Here is a 20111-nt window from a genome sequence, read left to right as displayed (position 1 = left end):
CAGCTCAAGCCTTTTAATTCAAATTATTTTTAATTATTATATTTTAATACACTTAAAAAAAATCATGATGTAGACCTGCAACTGTTTTTACTTTTGATACCTTATGTCTCGAAAGCCAGGGATTGAACTCAGAATCAGAATACTTTATTGATCCCCAGGGGAAATTATGTTGGTTACAGTGCTCCAGTACAAACAGTAACAAAAACAGACAATACAAGAAGTAAGAAATAACACAATATATAGAATATATACATATATACAGTGGGGCAAAAAAGTATTTAGTCAGCCACTGATTGTGCAAGTTCCCCCACTTAAAATGATGACAGAGGTCAGTAATTTGCACCAGAGGTACACTTCAACTGTGAGAGACAGAATGTGAAAAAAAAATCCATGAATCCACATGGTAGGATTTGTAAAGAATTTATTCGTAAATTAGGGTGGAAAATAAGTATTTGGTCACCTCAAACAAGGAAAATCTCTGGCTCTCACAGACCTGTAACGTCTTCTGTAAGAAGCTTTTCTGTCCCCCACTCGTTACCTGTATGAATGGCACCTGTTTGAACTCATCATCTGTATAAAAGACACCTGTCCACAGCCTCAAACAGTCAGACTCCAAACTCCGCCATGGCCAAGACCAAAGAGCTTTCGAAGGACACCAGGAAAAGTATTGTAGACCTGCACCAGACTGGGAAGAGTGAATCTACAATAGGCAAGCAGCTTGGTGTGAAAAAATCAACTGTGGGAGCAATCATCAGAAAATGGAAGACATACAAGACCACTGATAATCTCCCTCGATCTGGGGCTCCACGCAAGATCTCATCCCGTGGGGTCAAAATGATCATGAGAACGGTGAGCAAAGATCCCAGAACCACACGGGGGGACCTGGTGAATGACCTGCAGAGAGCTGGGACCAAAGTAACAAAGGTCACCATCAGTAACACACTACAACGGCAGGGAATCAAATCCCGCAGTGCCAGACGTGTTCCGCTGCTGAAGCCAGTGCATGTCCAGGCCCGTCTGAAGTTTGCCAGAGAGCACATGGATGATACAGCAGAGGATTGGGAGAATGTCATGTGGTCAGATGAAACCAAAGTAGAACTTTTTGGTATAAACTCAACTCGTCGTGTTTGGAGGAAGAAGAATACCTACTGTGAAGCATGGGGGTGGAAACATCATGCTATGGGGCTGTTTTTCTGCCAAGGGGACAGGAGGACTGATCCGTGTTAAGGACAGAATGAATGGGGCCATGTATCGTGAGATTTTGAGCCAAAACCTTCTTCCATCAGTGAGAACTTTGAAGATGAAACGAGGCTGGGTCTTCCAACATGACAATGATCCAAAACACACCGCCCGGGCAACAAAGGAGTGGCTCCGTAAGAAGCATTTGAAAGTCCTGGAGTGGCCTAGCCAGTCTCCAGACCTCAACCCCATAGAAAATCTGTGGCGGGAGTTGAAAGTCTGTGTTGCTCGGCGACAGCCCCAAAACATCACTGCTCTCGAGAAGATCTGCATTGAGGAATGGGCCAAAATACCAGCTACTGTGTGTGCAAACCTGGTAAAGACCTATAGTAAACGTTTGACCTCTGTTGTTGCCAACAAAGGTTATGTTACAAAGTATTGAGTTGTATTTTTGTTATTGACCAAATACTTATTTTCCACCCTGATTTACGAATAAATTCTTTACAAATCCTACCATGTGGATTCATGGATTTTTTTTTTTTCACATTCTGTCAGGTTTCAGTTAACGGACTCAGGCGCAGACCGGGACTCCTTACAGGATTTACAGATTTATTTCACACAACGACACCAGGTGATGCTATTTACAAAGTGCTGGAGGGAGGGGAGGGGGGTCCAGGGTTCCGGGGTATGTGAGGGAAAAGACGGGGATCTGACGTCCTCCAAAGGCTCTCTCTCTTCACTCCCTACACTGGGGAAACACCAACCACACACTCGTCCACGGGATGACAGGCAGGCAGGGAAAGGTCCGGGATAGATCTGTACACAGAGATAATAGTTAAAGGCGAACAGACGGAACGAACTCACAGATCCTTATTTGCAATCTACTGAGCGACTGACGCTGATAACTCAACGATCCAGCGACGAGTGACACAGTGCTGCTGTCTTAAATCGGCCTTGTGATTATCCCGATCGGCAGCAGGTGCGTGGGCCAGGGGCGGGAGCCCGTAATGAGCATCGCCCCGGCAGGAGAGAGAGCAAGAGAGAGAGAGAGAGAGAGAGAGAAAGAGAGAAAACATGTTGCCTAATACAGAATCAGCTGGTGAGGCACAGGGACCATGACAGTACCCCCCCCTCAACGGGAGCCCCCCGGCGACCCACCAGGCTTATCCGGATGCAGACGATGGAACGCCCGCAGCATGCGCCGGTCCAGGATGGCCGCCCGAGGGACCCAGGACCGCTCCTCCAAGCCATAGCCCTCCCAATCCACCAGGTACTGGAAGCCACGCCCCCGCCGCCGAGAATCCATGATACGGGTGATCGAGTAAGCCGGCAGACCGTCCACGAGCCGGGGGGGAGGAGGGGGCCTGGAAGGCGGGCACAGAGGACAGGACCGGAGAGGTTTAACCTGAGACACATGGAAAACATCGTGTATCTTCATGTTGCGAGGCAGCTTGAGCTTAACGGACACAGGGTTAACCAAAGCCGAGATCTCGAACGGGCCGATATAGGCAGGAGAGAGCTTCCTGGATTCCGCCCGGATGGGAACGAAGCGTGTGGAAAGCCATACCTTCTGCCCAACAGTATAGGCGGGAGCGGAGGACCGGCGGCGGTCAGCGAAGCGTTTGTTGCGGTCCTTGGTGCGTAACAACGCAGCCCGGGTGGCCTTCCACACCCGACGACACCTACGCAGATGCGCCCGGACGGATGGCACAGAGTGTTCGCCTTCGATGGAGGGAAAAAGAGGTGGCTGGAACCCCAGAGAAGCCTCGAAAGGGGACCGGCCCGTGGCGGAGGAGATCATGCTGTTGTGGGCGTACTCGATCCAGGGCAGTTCCTCGCTCCAGACGGCCTGGTTGGAAGAGACGACGCAGCGCAGGGCTGCCTCCAACTCCTGGTTCGCCCGTTCGGACTGGCCATTGCTCTGCGGATGATAACCAGAGGAGAGACTGACCTTAGATCCCAATGAGGTGCAGAACTCCCTCCACACACGGGACGTGAATTGAGGACCCCGGTCAGACACGATGTCATCTGGAATGCCGTGCAGGCGAAAGACATGGGTGGTGAGCAGGCGAGCAGTCTCCAATGCTGTAGGCAGCTCGGGCAGAGCAACAAAGTGAGCCGCCTTAGAAAAGCGGTCAACGATCGTGAGTATGGCCGTATTACCTGCAGATGGCGGGAGGCCGGTCACAAAATCCAGAGAAATATGGGACCATGGTCTGGTAGGCGTGGGTAAGGGATGAAGCGGACCCGAGGGTGGCTGGTTTGGGGTCTTGTTTCGAGCGCAGGTTGCACACGCGGAGACGTATTCCTTGGCGTCCCGGCTCAGGGTGGGCCACCAAAAGTAGCGCTGCAGGAAAGCAATTGTGCGGTGTATTCCTGGGTGACAGGAGAAACGGGCTGTGTGTGCCCACTGTAACACCTGAGACCTGACAGGTTGGGGAACGAACAGGCGCCCCGCAGGACCGCCTCCTGGATCCGGTTCGGCTCTCTGAGCCTCGCGAATGGCCGACTCGATCTCCCAGGAGACAGCCCCCACCACACAGGTGGCCGGGAGGATGGGAGCAGGGTCCGCCGGGTCTTCGGAGGTGGAGAACTGTCGAGACAGGGCGTCCGGCTTGACGTTGCGGGATCCTGGCCTGTAAGTGATTGAAAAGTGGAACCGCGTAAAAAACAGAGCCCACCTTGCTTGTCTGGCGTTAAGCCTCTTTGCGGTTTGCAGATATGCCAGATTCCTATGGTCTGTCCAAACGATGAACGGTTGGGCAGTGCCCTCCAGCCAGTGCCTCCATTCCTCCAAGGCGAGCTTTATGGCAAGAAGTTCCCGATCGCCAATGTCGTAGTTGCGTTCTGCGGGGGTGAGACGACGGGAGAAAAAGGCACACGGGTGGAGCTTACCATCCCTCTGTTGTGAGAGGACCGCTCCTACTCCCGTGTCGGATGCGTCCACCTCCACCACAAACTGCAGGGTCAGGTCGGGCTGGACCAGAATGGGTGCTGAGGCGAATCGCTCTTTCAGCTCCAGGAAGGCTGATTGGGCAGCATCGTTCCACTGAAAAGGAACCTTGGGAGAGGTCAATTGCGTTAAAGGCAGAGCTACCTTGCTATAGTCCCGGATGAACCTCCTATAGAAGTTGGCGAAGCCGAGGAACCGCTGCAGCTGCCGTCGGTTGGGGGGTTCAGGCCACTCCACCACGGCTTCCACCTTAGCTGGGTCAGGACGTAGGTCTCCCTGCTCGATGACGTAGCCTAAGAAGGCAACTGTGGACACGTGGAAGACACATTTCTCACCTTTTACGAACAACCGATTTTCCAGCAGGCGTTGCAGGACCTGTCTGACGTGGGTCTCATGCTCTGACAGTGATTTGGAGAAGATCAGGATGTCGTCGAGGTAGACGAAGACGAACCTGTCAATGAAATCCCTCAAGACATCATTAACGAGTGCTTGAAAAACTGCAGGGGCATTAGAGAGGCCGAATGGCATAACCAAGTATTCAAAGTGTCCAAGGTGAGTATTGAAGGCGGTCTTCCACTCGTCGCCCTCTCGGATCCGAACTAAGTGATATGCGCTCCTCAAGTCCAATTTGCTGAAAACTGTCGCCCCCTGGAGCAGCTCAAAAGCAGAGGTCAGAAGTGGGAGTGGATATTTGTTTTTGATGGTTATGTTATTTAATCCACGGTAGTCGATGCACGGGCGGAGAGACTTGTCTTTCTTCTCGACGAAGAAAAACCCTGCTGCTACGGGCGATGAGGATGCGCGGATCAAGCCGGCAGCGAGGGACTCTGAGATGTACGACTCCATAACCTCTCGCTCCGGTAGAGAGATGCTGTAGAGACGGCTAGTAGGCAATGGCGCGCCAGGGAGTAAGTCGATAGCGCAATCGTACGGTCGGTGAGGAGGCAACGACTGGGCCCGGTCCTTGCGAAACACTTCGGCGAGATCATGATAAACAGGGGGTACTCCGGACAAATCGGAGGGCGCGGTCGACTTGGCGAGGGAGGCTGGTGTGTGAGGCGGTGAGGCGGATTTAAGGCAGGTCATATGGCATTCCTCTCCCCACCCCGTAATGCGTCCCGTAAGCCAATTAATGCACGGGTTGTGTTGACGAAGCCAGGGGTGCCCGAGAACGAGCGGCGTCCGAGTGGCCGTAAACACAAAAAAACATATTTCCTCAGTATGGTTGCCAGACAGAGTGAGAATAACGGGCTCAGTGACGTGAGTAATGTCAGGTAGGCGCTGGCCGGACAAAGCAGTGACACGCAAAGTGTGGGGAAGAGGTTCCTGCCCTAGCTGAAGGCGGTCTGCTAGCTCAGAGTCGATAAAATTCTGTTCCGCCCCTGAATCTATCAAAACGGAGAGAACATGACCTTTGGTGTTGACCGTGAGCTGGGCAGACAGCATTAACCGTGGAGGAGATTTGTCTTGGCTGAGACCGCCCACCAGCACTCCTACCGTCACTGGTGGGCGCGACCTTTTGCTCGAGATGGGCAAGAGGCGACCACATGTCCCTTGTGGCCGCAATAGAGGCACTCACCGGCAGAGATACGGCGCTGGCGTTCCGCGGCGGAGAGATGCGAGCCTCCAATCTGCATGGGTTGCTCTCCTCCGTCTGCGCTCTCTGCCTGCCGGGAAGAGCTGGGCTCCGAGGTGGAGCCAGCCCTCCACTGCCCCGTGGCCTCCTGGGAATTGTAGTGCCGTGGCAGACGACGAGCTCGCAGCCGGTCATCCACCTTAATACATAAAGCCATTAACTCGGTAAGAGAGTCGGGGAGATCTCGCATAATGAGTTCATCTTTCACCTCCTCACGAACATTATTGAGCAGTGCACTCCGTAAGGCCTCCGGGCCCCAGCCTGTCTCTTCAGCCAAAATCCAAAAATCAATAGAATAGTCAGACATGCTCCGCTTCCCTTGTTTGTAGTTCAGCAGACGAAGCGCGGCGACTTCAGCGCCTGAGCCCTTATTGAACACAGTCTGGAATTTAGACAGGAAATCAGCATAGGCAATCCCAGGATCCGAGCTAAGCACGACCTGAGCCCACTTTAAAGCCCGGTCCCGCAGCAACTGGACAAAAAAGGTTATTTTGGCACCGTCGTTGTTATGGAAGCGCCGCTGCTCACGGAACACAAGAGTACATTGAGCCAGAAAACCAGCACACTTGTCCGACTCACCCGTAAAAGGTTCCGGCGTGGGCAGGGGTCCGTCCGAGGGTGGCAGAGGTGCCGGAGGTGTGCTCGCAGCGGCAGGCGCAGGCTCCTGGGGGGCGGGAGCCGCCGGCCGGGGATCACTCTCCAGAGGTGTTAAGCGAGCGACCGCCTGCGTAAGCGCCGCCATTTCGTGGTGGAGCCGCTCGAGCATTTGCTCGTGTCGAGCCAGAGCAGCTCCCTGAGCGATGAGTGCCTGAGCGACAGGGTCCTGAGCGGCTGGGTCCCGACCTGCTGAGTCCATGAGGGCTGGATCGTTCTGTCAGGTTTCAGTTAACGGACTCAGGCGCAGACCGGGACTCCTTACAGGATTTACAGATTTATTTCACACAACGACACCAGGTGATGCTATTTACAAAGTGCTGGAGGGAGGGGAGGGGGGTCCAGGGTTCCGGGGTATGTGAGGGAAAAGACGGGGATCTGACGTCCTCCAAAGGCTCTCTCTCTTCACTCCCTACACTGGGGAAACACCAACCACACACTCGTCCACGGGATGACAGGCAGGCAGGGAAAGGTCCGGGATAGATCTGTACACAGAGATAATAGTTAAAGGCGAACAGACGGAACGAACTCACAGATCCTTATTTGCAATCTACTGAGCGACTGACGCTGATAACTCAACGATCCAGCGACGAGTGACACAGTGCTGCTGTCTTAAATCGGCCTTGTGATTATCCCGATCGGCAGCAGGTGCGTGGGCCAGGGGCGGGAGCCCGTAATGAGCATCGCCCCGGCAGGAGAGAGAGCAAGAGAGAGAGAGAGAGAGAGAGAGAAAGAGAGAAAACATGTTGCCTAATACAGAATCAGCTGGTGAGGCACAGGGACCATGACACATTCTGTCTCTCACAGTTGAAGTGTACCTCTGGTGCAAATTACTGACCTCTGTCATCATTTTATGTGGGGGAACTTGCACAATCGGTGGCTGACTAAATACTTTTTTGCCCCACTGTATATAAGTCAGTTACTGATGAATATCTGGATAAGAAAGAAGAGCACGTGCAAAAATTGTGCAAAAATTGTGCAGCTATAGCAGTATACAGTGTGTTAGCTGGATGAGTTGTACAGGGAGATGGCCACAGGCAAGGATGGTTTCCTGTGTCGTTCAGGTGCTTTTTGTTCAGTCTCTCACTGGACGTGCTCCTGTGGCTAGCCAGCACGTCATGGAGTGGGTGGGAGGAATTATCCAACATTGCTGCCAGAGTTTGTGCCCTTGACCATCATCTGACACACATTGTACATGACCCCTAGAGTTCCCTAATGCCCTGAATGTTGTAGGGCTGTGTCGGCTGACATGCCTCTGCAATACAACTTGGAGATCTGCAGTAGTGCCACCGGATTGGCTGACTAGGGTGGTGGTTCTCATCTTTAAGAAGAGGAACTGGAGAGCGTGTGCTCCAGCACCAGGGGTCACGCTACTTAGGCTTCCTGACACCCCTGGAGAGATTATATTTCTTGGCTGGCCTGGGAATTCTTCTGTGTTCCCCAAGATGAGCTGGAGGACGTGGCTGGGACGAAGGAAATCTGAGGTTCTCTGCTTAGGCTGTTTAGGCTGTTAATGCCCCTGATAAGAGAAACAAATGGATACTTTATGGATGGATACTCTACAATAATTTGTTTGAGGTATAGCGAGGAATCTTCATAGTTTTTGATTGCATTTCTTCCTAAATTAATAGTTTGAAAAACTCTTCCATCACTTGTCATTGTCAGCGCACAGTAAAAAAATGTTTGGTTATATATTTTATAATTATTTTATTCTAGAATTCTTCAGCCAGGAAAAAGTGCTTAAAAGTGAAGACATCCATCTGAAGTGCCGATAGTCAGCGAAAAGGTATTTTTTAATGTGATCCAAGATGTTTTTGTTTCTGTGTTTGTGGTGGTGGGCGGGCAATCATCTCTGTTTGCATTTCACTGCATGCCACTTGTGGGAGCCAAGTTAAGATAGTTCATATGTTTTAGTATTTATATTTCGCTGTTGTTAAGCTTGTTTGTGTAATTAATAATTTTAGGAAATAGATGCATGTTTATGGTGGAACTAGGTTACGTAGTACCATGAATACATGTGCCTTAAAGACTCGTGTTTATAGTAAAATCCGGGCATCACGGATGTATGCAAATTAGTGCATGCGGTGCGGGAGGGGGGAGAGAGAGAGAAAAGGAGTTAACACGGCATAAGCTATACGGGGCAGCAGGGTAGAACAGAGCCACACGGTTTTCCTACCGTAGTAGGTTATTTTGTTGAGGACAAGTTAAACCTGACCACTCCTGTAAGATGCAAAAACTGTGGAATAAATTTTTTGTTACATCTTTTCACATCGGAGTCCCGTGGAGTTCTTTTTCCTCTTCAAACTGACGTACGCGAGTGAATCACGGGAAAACTGGTCTCACGGCTTAAACACCACTGTTCAAACTGATGTTTTAAGTTCAAACATATTCAGTGACATCAGAAAATACCACTGACTGCTATAAGATAGTCATCCCTTATTTTTTTTAATCGCTTTTCTGTTCACATTCAAAGACATGGCTGTATCTGTAAACAGAGTTACAGAATATTTGCTGGTTACTGTACAGCTGCATCTGACATGTCTGTTTTCATCCAAGTAGCTGCACCAGTCTTAGCTAGAGAACACTGAACACAAATTGTTGAACTGACATACCAGATTGTCTAGTTCCTCCATTGTCCATTTTCTAGAGCCATGTATTGCTATTCTCAGAGACAGCAGATAGTTTATTACCTAACTACCATCTAATATGTCCATTCTTTATTGTTTCTCAACAAGAACTCCAATCGTAGTTGAATCCTAACCCTATGTTTTAGAGACAAGCTGAAGATGATGCGTTTTGTTTGGAAATATTTTTTTCTTGATTGCCAAGACTTTGAAAAGTGATTGAAAAAAATATAGGGATAGTGTTAGGAATAGGGTTATCCCTAGTAATTACTTAGAAAGTAAATTAAATTTATTTTAAGCCTCTGAAGCCTAAGAGAATTTAGTCTCCTTATGAAAATTCTAGGCATAGCTTTTGATTTTAGTCATCACTTGCTGAGAACACAGTTTCAGGTCTTTTCTCTTAGTTCTTACCAGAAGTATTATTTCACTTCAATGTCTTCTTATTAACAGCAAAACTGTAACGCTTTTCAGAGTTTGTATGCATTGGGCTGTTAACAATAGCAACATGGGAGACTTGCGAGGTGATATAGCCAGGGTTAATTTTAAGAATAAGTTAAGAAAAATTGAAGAAATGATTATATAAAGCTAATTTTTAAGAATGCTGGAACAATAGGAAATGATAGTATCAGAAGGCTTGTAATGTATATGATTTATTTATTTTTCATTTTATCTGAGTCACTAGATTCAATTACTGCTGTGCTTGCATTTTAAAACTGTTAATTTGAAGTTGCGCTGGTATTTTGCATGGATAGTTATTTATTACCACTGCTGTGTTTGCAGTCTAATTGGCTTCTGAACACATAAATAACGACAGCAGTGAGAACTTCCATCCAACTTGTTCTTGCTCCATTTCAGTCTCTTTCTCTCGGACTGACCTCTCTAGCATAGCAGCTATAGTCCAACAAAGCACATTAAGTTTGACACACAGAACAAACAAAGCTGTAGTCAAGGTGGACCACAGATGTTATTTCCAGATATCTGAAAATAACACGTTATATCCCATCTAGCAGTGAAGATTGTGTAAAGGCCTGTTTTGCTCACTGGAATGAGGGCGAGCGGTTAAATTCCCTTAAGGGGTCACTTGTGCGTAAAATGTAAGCATGTTCAACTGGCTCTTTTCACTTAGCACTCTTGTGCTCATGTTAGCTATAGACCATATGACTGAAAGTGCCAGTCATATGGTCTAAGTTGTTCTTGTAAAAGTGGCACATCAGCACCCATCCCAAGACAGTTTCAGTAAAATAATAAAATAAAGTAAAATAAAATAAAGTAAAATAAAATAAAATGCAGAGCTTTTACGTCAGATTGCTTAAAAATGATTTTGGCTGATAAAGACTGGTCAAGCACATATTTCAGTGTGGATTAAACACAAAAGTTTGCTTATTTTATAACTGCTATGTAAATTACAGAACTGCACACCATTCACCCATAAGCATCTGTGGAAATTAAATGAGTATGAATACAAATAAGAATTTTGATAACATAACTAAAAGAAACAATAAATATTAAACTATTGTCTTGGTCAAAATCCTGTAAGTGAACCCTCTGTTTAATCTTCTTTTCTTATCTATGGTAAAATTGGGTTAAAAAAACACTCATTCACATTAAACCCACAGCTTGAAACACTATGCTAAATGGTACAGAGTGTATTCAAAGGGCTACATAGCTGATACATCAGCGCCTAATTGAAGCTACTTTTGACACGTATTGTTCTGTTAAGTCACTGAGAATTATATGAGCCATATATTATAGCTTTCCATGGGTTGCAGCATATTTACAGGGTTGGTGGGTCTGATGTTGACACATCTTATACATGGCCTATGTAAGGTGGTCATGTGGCTCAGGGCAAATATGGCTCAAAACTGTGGATAAGGAACACATTTGGGCTGAACATTGTATACAATCTCTTCAGTTCACATTTAGTTCAGTTCAATTCAATATCAGTTCAGATTTATCTATTTAACAGTGAGTGGTGTGTAAATACATAGTAAGTGAAAAAAGCTGTTCAAGGGAAACCCACAGCAGTGTACGCCTATTGCAGTGTAACTAAGGCAGCATTCAAGGTCACATGATCAAGCCCCAATGATATGGTTATCAAAAAGGAATGTTTCATGCAAATGGAGTCTAAATGGACCATGTTTCCCACCTCTGTTGGTGAGGGGGCTGTACAGAGCTAAAGCCACAAGGCAGGAGGTTGACACTCAAAGTGAAGGGAGCCAACTGATGCAAGAATGAGTCCTATTGGGCTAAGTTAGCGTGTGGGACTCTGGAGGCAGCTGTCAGGTACAGAGGAAGCAGAGTACAACTTTGTCAGTAGCTGAAATAAAATCTTTATTAACCCCAAATTGCCAGAAGGTAAAAAAAAATAATTTTCCAAAAGCCAAAAATGACATACAGTAGTTAGGCCACCCATCATCACTGATGATGACTGGTTGTTTTAAGGCTTTTCTGTTGCATTCATTGATGGCGATTAAAGGCTAAGACTAGATTCATATTTGACTTACACTCCCTGTGCAGACAGCTGAATTAATTAAAAGAGAAACATGTCTTTAATTAGACACTCATGAAAAAGATGACACTGTTAGCACTGTCAGACACCTTGTGGCATTTTGGTGCTGAATAATGTGAATATAGTGACAGATTTCAGTAAAATTGTCTGTTGACTCTGCGCGCAGGGTTGCATCAAGGCCAGTGGATTTGAGTTAACATGCCTGAAATTCATTGTACTTGGAAATATTTCATCACTATTATAGTCTGAGTCAGATTTCATAGGTTTCATTTCTGCTGGTCCATCTGTCGTGTCTGCGCTAAGCCTTATACAAATGTCTATAAAGAAACTATAGACAAAAAAACCTGCCATCCTCTGTCTGTGTGAGCTTTTTCATGCACTGTGTTGACAAAAAAGCTGATGTCTATCTGCTCCAGCTGTCTGCAAACAGGCAGACTGAAAGGAGGAGACACAATCTTTTTTCCCTCTAAACTTTGGCTTCTATTGCATCATGCCTCAATACCTTCTCACTCAGCTTTAGTCCTGCTGCTGCTGCTGAAAAGCAGCCATAAAAAAGACTTAAGCTTAAGCTTTATTGACACGCAAGGATAACACTGTCACACTAAATGCAAAAATCATTCATAATCATATTTCCTGTGGCATGATGAGTTATAATGAGTTAAGTCATTTTAACAAAGGGATGGCTTTTGTAAACAAAATGAGAGGCAAGTTCATCAAATTTTGTGGCAAGTGCTTTTTTCCTTGGTGCAGGAAGCAGAAGACAGAACAGGTGTTGATTTAGAGAATGTGTTCAGATGCAGTTTTCGCTGTACACATGGAAATGAATTCGTTTCTTGTAGGCCTTCTTAAAGAGAGAACGAGGATTCACACGTTGGTTATATATAGCTTCCCGATCACTGTCTTGAGGCCATGCATGTGTCTGTAGACAGGTTTTGTCTGACCATCAGCACCTTTGTCTGTACATATAGCCAGCAATCGGTGCATGATGCTTAATTCTCTCTAGCTATCTTCTGCTATCAATTAGAGTGTTTATGGGAAGGTGCTGTCAGAGTTACCATGGCAACTAATGTCATTGGCATTACATCCCCTGCAGGCCCATGGATGGAGCACTTGCAAGTATCACTGCACAGTGCATTTTAAAGATTCAAAATCTTTACCACTTGGGGATAGAGACAAGAAGTATGAAATACTTAGTCGTGTTGGCAGACTTGTGCTATATCAATTTCTGATCTTTAAAAGTTGTGCAGGCAATTATAAATGTTGATAGAGAGCTCTGACAAGTTATAAGATATTCCAAAAGTGTCTAGGAGGCAGAAGCGCTAGTTTACTGGGAGTAAGCCTGGAATATACTTATGAATTACCTGCTCCCACACTTTTACAAGCTGCTTTAGGATTGTGTCAAATGAAACTGTCTGACTTTACAACAGGCTATTATTCTGTAACACACTTTATGACAAGAAATGCTAAGAGAATTTTGAGTCTCCAGAACCAGAACCAGAGCTGCCTTCCCGAATGCAGAGGTCACATTTCCACTACGTAGTCACACAATTTGGCATTTTAGGGACTTGGAGCGAGTTTACATTTAACAAGAAGAGTTCTGTTACTTTGATCTGTGTTTAGGACATTTCTAATTGGCTTTGAAAAAGTATTCAGTGTATGGTATCCAGTGACCCCTATCCTCTTCCATACACAAGGGTAAAAAAGTAAAAAAAAAAAAATAACCCTGGTAAAATAAAGAATTAGAATAACACAAACAGTAATATCAGTGACAAAAAGACAACAATGTTTTTAGGTTGTCTATGGTCTGGTGACATGGAACTATATTTTTATGATGATCAAATAGTGTTTGTACTGTAGGCTGCTACTGTTTATGTGTAGTCGCTGGTAGACTTTCTTCAGCTTTGATCTGGGACTTTAAGAGAAATATATCATATTTAGACCAAAATAACTATGTTTCTGTTAGAGATGGGCTGGATGTTTGCTGCGTTCCTTAATGACAACTGCTTTTGGGTCATTTCTAATAGCTAACATTAATGTGAGCGTTGGCCAGGTAAACATTTATAGTACCTGCTTGATACTTCCATGTTTTTGAAAGGGAAGCTGTACTCACTCCTCAGAATTCCCCATGAAGTGTCGTTCAGTGTGGTGAATATCACCTGTTGTTCATAGGATGGCCTTCCTATGAGCAGTGAAACTGTGTGAAGCTGAATCAGCCAGAGAAGGTGAAGATGACACTGCTAGCATCAATGCACTAGTCTGATCTGATATCTGATAATATTGTTTTTTAAGCCTTTAAAGGAGCATGTTGTGGCTCCAATGAAGAAAAGTGAGCATGTTAACAGTCTCAGAAATACGGTTTGCCCTGTGCTGCGATGCAATGTTTTCAAATATTATGATGGTGAGGTGTTAATTACTAATGTTAATAATATTTCAGTGTCCAATCCATCATTACCATGTTACCCCCTATTGATCCTCTACCTAATCCCCCCAGCCAAGGTGTGAAACGTTTTTGGGTGAATCCACTGTGAAACTTAGCCCCACCATATCATCTGATTTACTGAGGTCAAATGGCCCAGGATGTGAGTGGGCGTTAAGGCGTCTGGGAAGGGATCCCAAAACTGGATTATTGATGGCAGACAGTTGGTGTCATAGACCACCGCCTCTGTTCAAAGATGGTCGTTCACAGTGGACATAGATTACTTCTTTCAGTCCTCTTTCAAACCATCTGTCATCTCTGTCCAAAATGTGAACATTGGCATCCTATAAAGAGTGACCTTTGTCCTTTAGATGCAGATGTACAGCTGAGTCTTGTCCTGTCCAGGTAGCTCTTCTATGTTGTGCCATGCATTTATGAACTGGCTATTTGGTCTCTCCAATGTAGAGGTTAAGCATTGCACAGCACACACTATGTTGTTAAGTTTGTGTTTGGGATGAACCAGTTTATGTCTGAGTGTGTGGCTGGGTCTGAAGTACACTGGGATGTCGTGCTTAGAGAAGACTCTACTGAGTTTCTGACAAACCTGCTACTTAAGGGATGATGATGTTGTTCTGTTTGTCCTTAGTTGGTGTCTGACCTTCTTTTCTGTGCCTCTTTGCTGATTTCATGAAGGCCCAATTAGAATAAACATGTTTTTAGAGTTTTCTTTACATGTGTTCCTCTTCTGACTTAGAGGAAATGTTTTCTACCCGGTGTTGTAGGGTCCTGATTACTCCAAGTTTGTGTTCCAGAGGGTGGTGGGAGTCAAAGAGAATGTACTAGTCTGTGTGTGGGGCTTCTGGTAAACTTCAGTGTTGAGGTTTCCATTCAGTGCTTTGCAAATTTCTATTCAGCTCCAATATTGAATCATTTTGTATATGGTTGTGGCCAACAGGGAAGAATGTTCAAAAATGACCAGAAATTCATAAATATGCTGCAACTAGGTTTAAAAACTTGTATTACGCGTATGCAATTACAGTAAAATGTGAAGAGTAGTATCGGTATCGTGTTATATATCATAGGGGCGATCGTGGCTCAAGAGTTGGGAGTTCGCCTTGTAATCGGAAGGTTGCCGGTTCGAGCCCCGGCTTGGACAGTCTCGTCGTTGTGTCCTTGGGCAAGACACTTCATCCGTTGCCTACTGGTGGTGGTCAGAGGGCCCGGTGGCGCCAGTGTCCGGCAGCCTCGCCTCTGTCAGTGCGCCCCAGGGTGGCTGTGGCTACAATGTAGCTTGCCATCACCAGTGTGTGAATGGGTGGATGACTGGATATGTAAAGCGCTTTGGGGTCCTTAGGGACTAGTAAAGCGCTATATAAATACAGGCCATTTACCATAATGTTAAATATAATAATATATTTTAATGCTTGTGTAAATAACTCAACATAAAATATTTGATATTTCAAAAAGATTTTAGTGTTAATAAAATGGCTGAATAAAGGGAGGTTTGTAACTTTTGATCGTGTTGGCATGTATTTCTGGAAGAGCAGACAGGATCATTATCTTGGCATATTTTGTTTGCCTGGAATGCAGGAAGGACCCCGACTGTAGTGTTTTGCTTTCTTTTTTCTTTTATTTCCTGGCAGACCAGGCCACATACTTGTTTTTCATTGAAAATGTTTGCAAACGATCAAATTGTTGGTTTCAGTATTGAAAATCTGGCTATAATAGTTTTTGGCTTTAAACATTTTTAAACTTTATTCTGACATTTAACTGTTCTGAAAAACTATCAAGTCCCTGGTGACCTGTTTAGAGTTAGACGTATGGTTACGGTCATGTTCATATCAACCCCTTCATATCTTTTTTTTTTTCCAAATGGAAATTATAAAACAGAAGAATTCTAAGGAAGAAATACTTGACCTAAAAACTAACATCTTCTGTTAATCAAACTATGGATGTTCAGAATGTGGTAAATATAAGGACACTGTAACCCAGACCCTAAGTGTTTCATTGGTTAATGTAAACGTCGTATTGTTTTCAAGGCAAAAGTTCTCACAGTCTTCAAAAAGAATTACTGCCTGGGAGTGGGTGCAAGTTGTTTCAGTGTTTAGAAGAAAAAGAACATGTTGTGAAAGGTAATTGAGATATAAAATGAAATGTTCTGACTATGACTTTATAAGGTGTCAGCCAGTAATGAGTGGTCAGCCTTCCTGTTAGAGGAAGGAAGCATTAAAATGTGTGGCTACCTGTCTGTGGAAGGTGACACTGATGAGATGTAATCTGAGCCGTCTCTGGAGTAAGAAAAAACCCACTAGCCTCCATTTATCTCCACTGTGAGTTATGGCTCCTCTTTATCTGATGGAGCACTTAAGTCGCTAGCCCTGCCTTGTTTTCAAGTATTCTTTTCACTTACACCCGATCGATCACTGTTGCCAAGTGTTAATGATGAGTCATACTATTAAATGTGATGACCTGCGGCCATTCTCTGTTACCTTGCTTTCTTTCACAGGCAGACTCCTGTAATTAAGGCTCAAGTAGATGCAGTTTGAGAAGTGGGTTGAAGCCAAAACTCAATTATAAATAGCCTTTGCATGCATGCTGCTGAAGAAGAAATGTTAAGCACGGTTTAAAAGTATTAATGCTGCACTGGTTTCTGTCGCCTGGGGTGATTAATGTTTTCTTTAAACTGATGGTGAGATAAAATACTGCTGTACAACTGGCAGCATAATCATTTACTGAAATTAATGGCCAACACCAGGCTTCTTAATTCATACTGTTTTCATTTTTCCATGAAGTCTGTTGGGAATATATGATGAAAGGCCTAATGCAGAGGTCTCTGGTTGGACTGAAGGGGTTTTCACACTCATTAATAAAGTAATTTGACAAAACAGGATGTGACATTATTGCATAATGAAAAGACTCCCTATGCTCATAGCGATCTGTTCTTAAACTGTCAAATGTGTGTGGAGGAGGAAAAAAGCAGCGTAGATAAGTGATCTTTTCGACTTTTATCAAGTTAATGTCAAAGGTCAGTGAATCCCTTTAGATTGGCTGTCACATGGGATAATAAAACCATGGGAAAGAGCCATTTGTGCTGCTCGTATGTGGGCTATTTCAGATAGTGGCTGAGCTACTTTCATTTAATGCCATGCTGAATTATTCATACGATAAGAGTGAATCAAACACTTACTTTAGAATTAGTGATGTCTGGCCCTTATCAGCGTGGGTTTTCTTTTGATAAAAACAGTCAGTAGCCCCCCTGAAAACCTACACATGTTTTAAGGCTGGCTTAATTATGGCTTTATTTTATTTTGTTTTAGTGAAGACAGAAAAATTAGAATGAGAGATGAAACACGAGTCAAACTCTAGAAGTCAGACGACAGAGACTCAAATCCCTCAAACCTGTCTTTGACAACCATCATTTGAAATGTACGTGTGTCCCTTCTGTTTTTTTAATCCTTGTTATGAAGTGTTATTGTTCATTAGAAACCAACAGTGGATTGATGCAAAGAAATAAGAAAATTCTTTGAAACGCCTGAATTTGAAAGTTTTAAAGTTGTCTTATTAATTTGTAAACCGGCACAGCAGTGATCTTGACGTTGTGTACAAACCCAAAGCTTAAGATGGAGTAATAAATCAATCTGTCAGCAAAATGACTGAACCTCACTTCTATGGCGTTATTTCTGTGCCTCTATTCTGAGTGCACGCAAATAATTTTTGCAAGTACAAATGTTGCATTTAGGATAAAATTATTTTGAGAGAAGAAAAGCTTAATTTGAGCGAACAAAATTCATTGCTGCGTGCAAGAAATGTATTTCAGCGTTTGCTAATATCCATATACATTGACAATAACAGCCCTCTTGCTCAGTTGTTGACATTTGCTCAGATCTCTGCTCTGTGTGCTGACAGCCATTGCAGACCTGCTCTCAGTGTGTTGCTCCCGCTCTCAACATCTCTCATTTTCAAGTTACAACTCACCTTTCCTTCTTTTCCTGGTTCTCAAACAAGTCAACAACACTAAATCAATTTTTTAAATACACATCCAACTCCAGATGGAATTCACATTTTTAAAATATGGAAAAGCCACAGCCCAAAAGGTGCAACAGCTGTCAGCATTTACTATAACAAGTTGTCACCTTCTGTCACAACTCCACAAAACCTTCAGTAGTAAGAAAAGACAACATTATGCAACCTGTTAGAATTCAGAATCGAGAAACAGGTGGGAAGTGTTTCTGTGTCCCCTCAGGACAAAGCTTTCTCCTACAATACATCAAGAGTTTTTGTCACAGGATAGAATAAGGCGGAAATTTGTTTCAAGTCAGGGTACAGAACATCCACTGGGATGTAACCTAGATGTTTTTATCTGCTCAGATCTGCTGCCATACCTGCTGTGTCTCTGACTCAATACTGTTGCTCTGTTGACCTTGGGGGAGACAGGAGGCTGGCAGAGAAAATAGGATCTATAGTTTATTACCCTGCAAAAAAGAAAGCTGCTAACCTCTGAGCCAGTTTGTTTCAGATTGTAGTTGATCACACATGGGAAGAACATTTACACAAGCAACTGCAGACAGTGTGTCTGGATGGTGCTCCTGTTGAGGAAGTAGATAGATTGTGTAAAATCTCTGAGGCTGCAATTAGAAGTGCTGAAAGAAACACATCCCAGGCCAGAGGTCCCATTCTTCAGCCCTGTTCTGCTAAGTCTTCCCTTTCACTTTCCTCTCACCTGCACATAGTACAGCGATGAATGAGCATTTCCTTCACTTTTGCTCCTTCAGCACAAACATTATCACCTTCTCTCTCTCTCTCTCTCTCTCTCTCTCTCTCTCTGTGTGTGTGTGTGTGTGTGTGTGTGTGTGTGTGTGTGTGTGTGTGTGTGTGTGTGTGTGTGTGTGTGTGTGTGTGTGTGTGTGCAGAAGTCTTGAACCACCAGTCACTGGGAAATAAGGGCAGCAATTTATTGAACATGCAAACGTACACGGAGATACAGAATACAAGGCAAAAACAGAGTTTGTACAAATGTACTGAGGTGGTCATGAACACATTGATTCTTCAACACAGTCAAGTTTTCTTGTAATTTCTTTAAATAGTCTTCAGGAATACATCTCCAGGATTCTTAAAAGACATTCCAAAGCTCTTCTTTAGATGTTGGCTGTCCTTTCTCCCGTTCTCTGTCAAGAGGATCTAACACTGCTTTCTAACACTGTCATTAAGTGATGATGTATGAACCCTGCTCCCAGGCCCAAACTCTTTATTAAGTCTGTTGTGTTTTTAACATGTTTTGATACTTTGTATCTTGTTCTATTTATTCTGAACAAGCCCCTAAAAACAGTCAGTGACCACTGTCAGCCCGTCTCTGTTTTTATTACCACTATTGATTTTAAAGCTCAGTTTTTAAAACCTTATGATGTAGCTACAGCCCAGCCCATGCAGCAATATATTAATGACTAACCTCGTATTGTGGATGGATTAAAAGAGAGTTTTTCCTTTCTACTGTCACCAAGTACTGCTAATACACACCATTCCTTTAAAGCTTGTGTATTTTTTGGAATAGCTGTGAAGTCTGAGTCTCTTCAGGCTATACTGGGTAACCGTCAGTTATGATTGTGACTGGCTGCAAGTAGGAACAAGGACAGTGCTATTTGTGCTTAATCAGCCTACCCTGGATAAATTGTTAAACCAAAAGGAATGAAGGAAATGGGCTAAAAAATGGAACTGACTTAACCAGTGAAGCTGAGGGTGTGCCTGTATTATTTCATGATTGGGTGGGGCTTCTCCTACACAAGCACTCTGAAATGGGGGAAACACTGGTGGACTGAAACACCTAAAACTAGGACAAGAGTCACATACAGTAGGGCCATCCATTCTGAACTGGCAGCTACATCTAAAATGTGGATGAATGCCTAGACTTTTAGTGGTTATCTTGAGTAGAGATCACTGATCTAGCACATTGCTCCCTTCTTTGACAAGCGGCAGCCATTTGATCATTTTTCACCATTGAAGGTTGAGAAGATTATTATTGAGCAGCTTATAATATTAACTTAATAAACAAATTAAATGGAAATGATTTGCACATCGGTAATTGTAATTGGTGCTGTACCTGCGTATGCATGCAAAGCACGATGCATTAAAGCTGCGGTCAAAAC

The 20111-nt window shown here is 44.5% G+C and overlaps 1 protein-coding gene and 1 long non-coding RNA gene across 5 annotated transcripts in view; one reads left to right on the top strand and one right to left on the bottom strand.

The window, feature by feature from the left end:
- LOC146692726 (heparan sulfate glucosamine 3-O-sulfotransferase 5) overlaps nucleotides 1-20111 on the top strand; it is a 142676-nt gene that overhangs the window by 6968 nt on the left and 115597 nt on the right. The window lies entirely within an intron of this gene.
- LOC146692727 (uncharacterized) lies at nucleotides 1760-2559 on the bottom strand. Its single transcript, XR_014915026.1, has 3 exons — nucleotides 2338-2559; nucleotides 2077-2132; nucleotides 1760-1995 (listed from the first exon to the last, which is right to left on the bottom strand). It is a non-coding gene; the product is annotated as an uncharacterized LOC146692727 (long non-coding RNA).

The sequence above is a fragment of the Copadichromis virginalis genome, linkage group LG15, assembly GCF_057382275.1.
Source record: "Copadichromis virginalis isolate Kocher_CV1m ecotype Utaka linkage group LG15, C_Virginalis_male_GT1.1, whole genome shotgun sequence".
Taxonomy (NCBI): domain Eukaryota; kingdom Metazoa; phylum Chordata; class Actinopteri; order Cichliformes; family Cichlidae; genus Copadichromis; species Copadichromis virginalis.
Note: the sequence above shows the minus strand (reverse complement) of the source record. Positions and strands in the feature narration are given on the sequence as shown.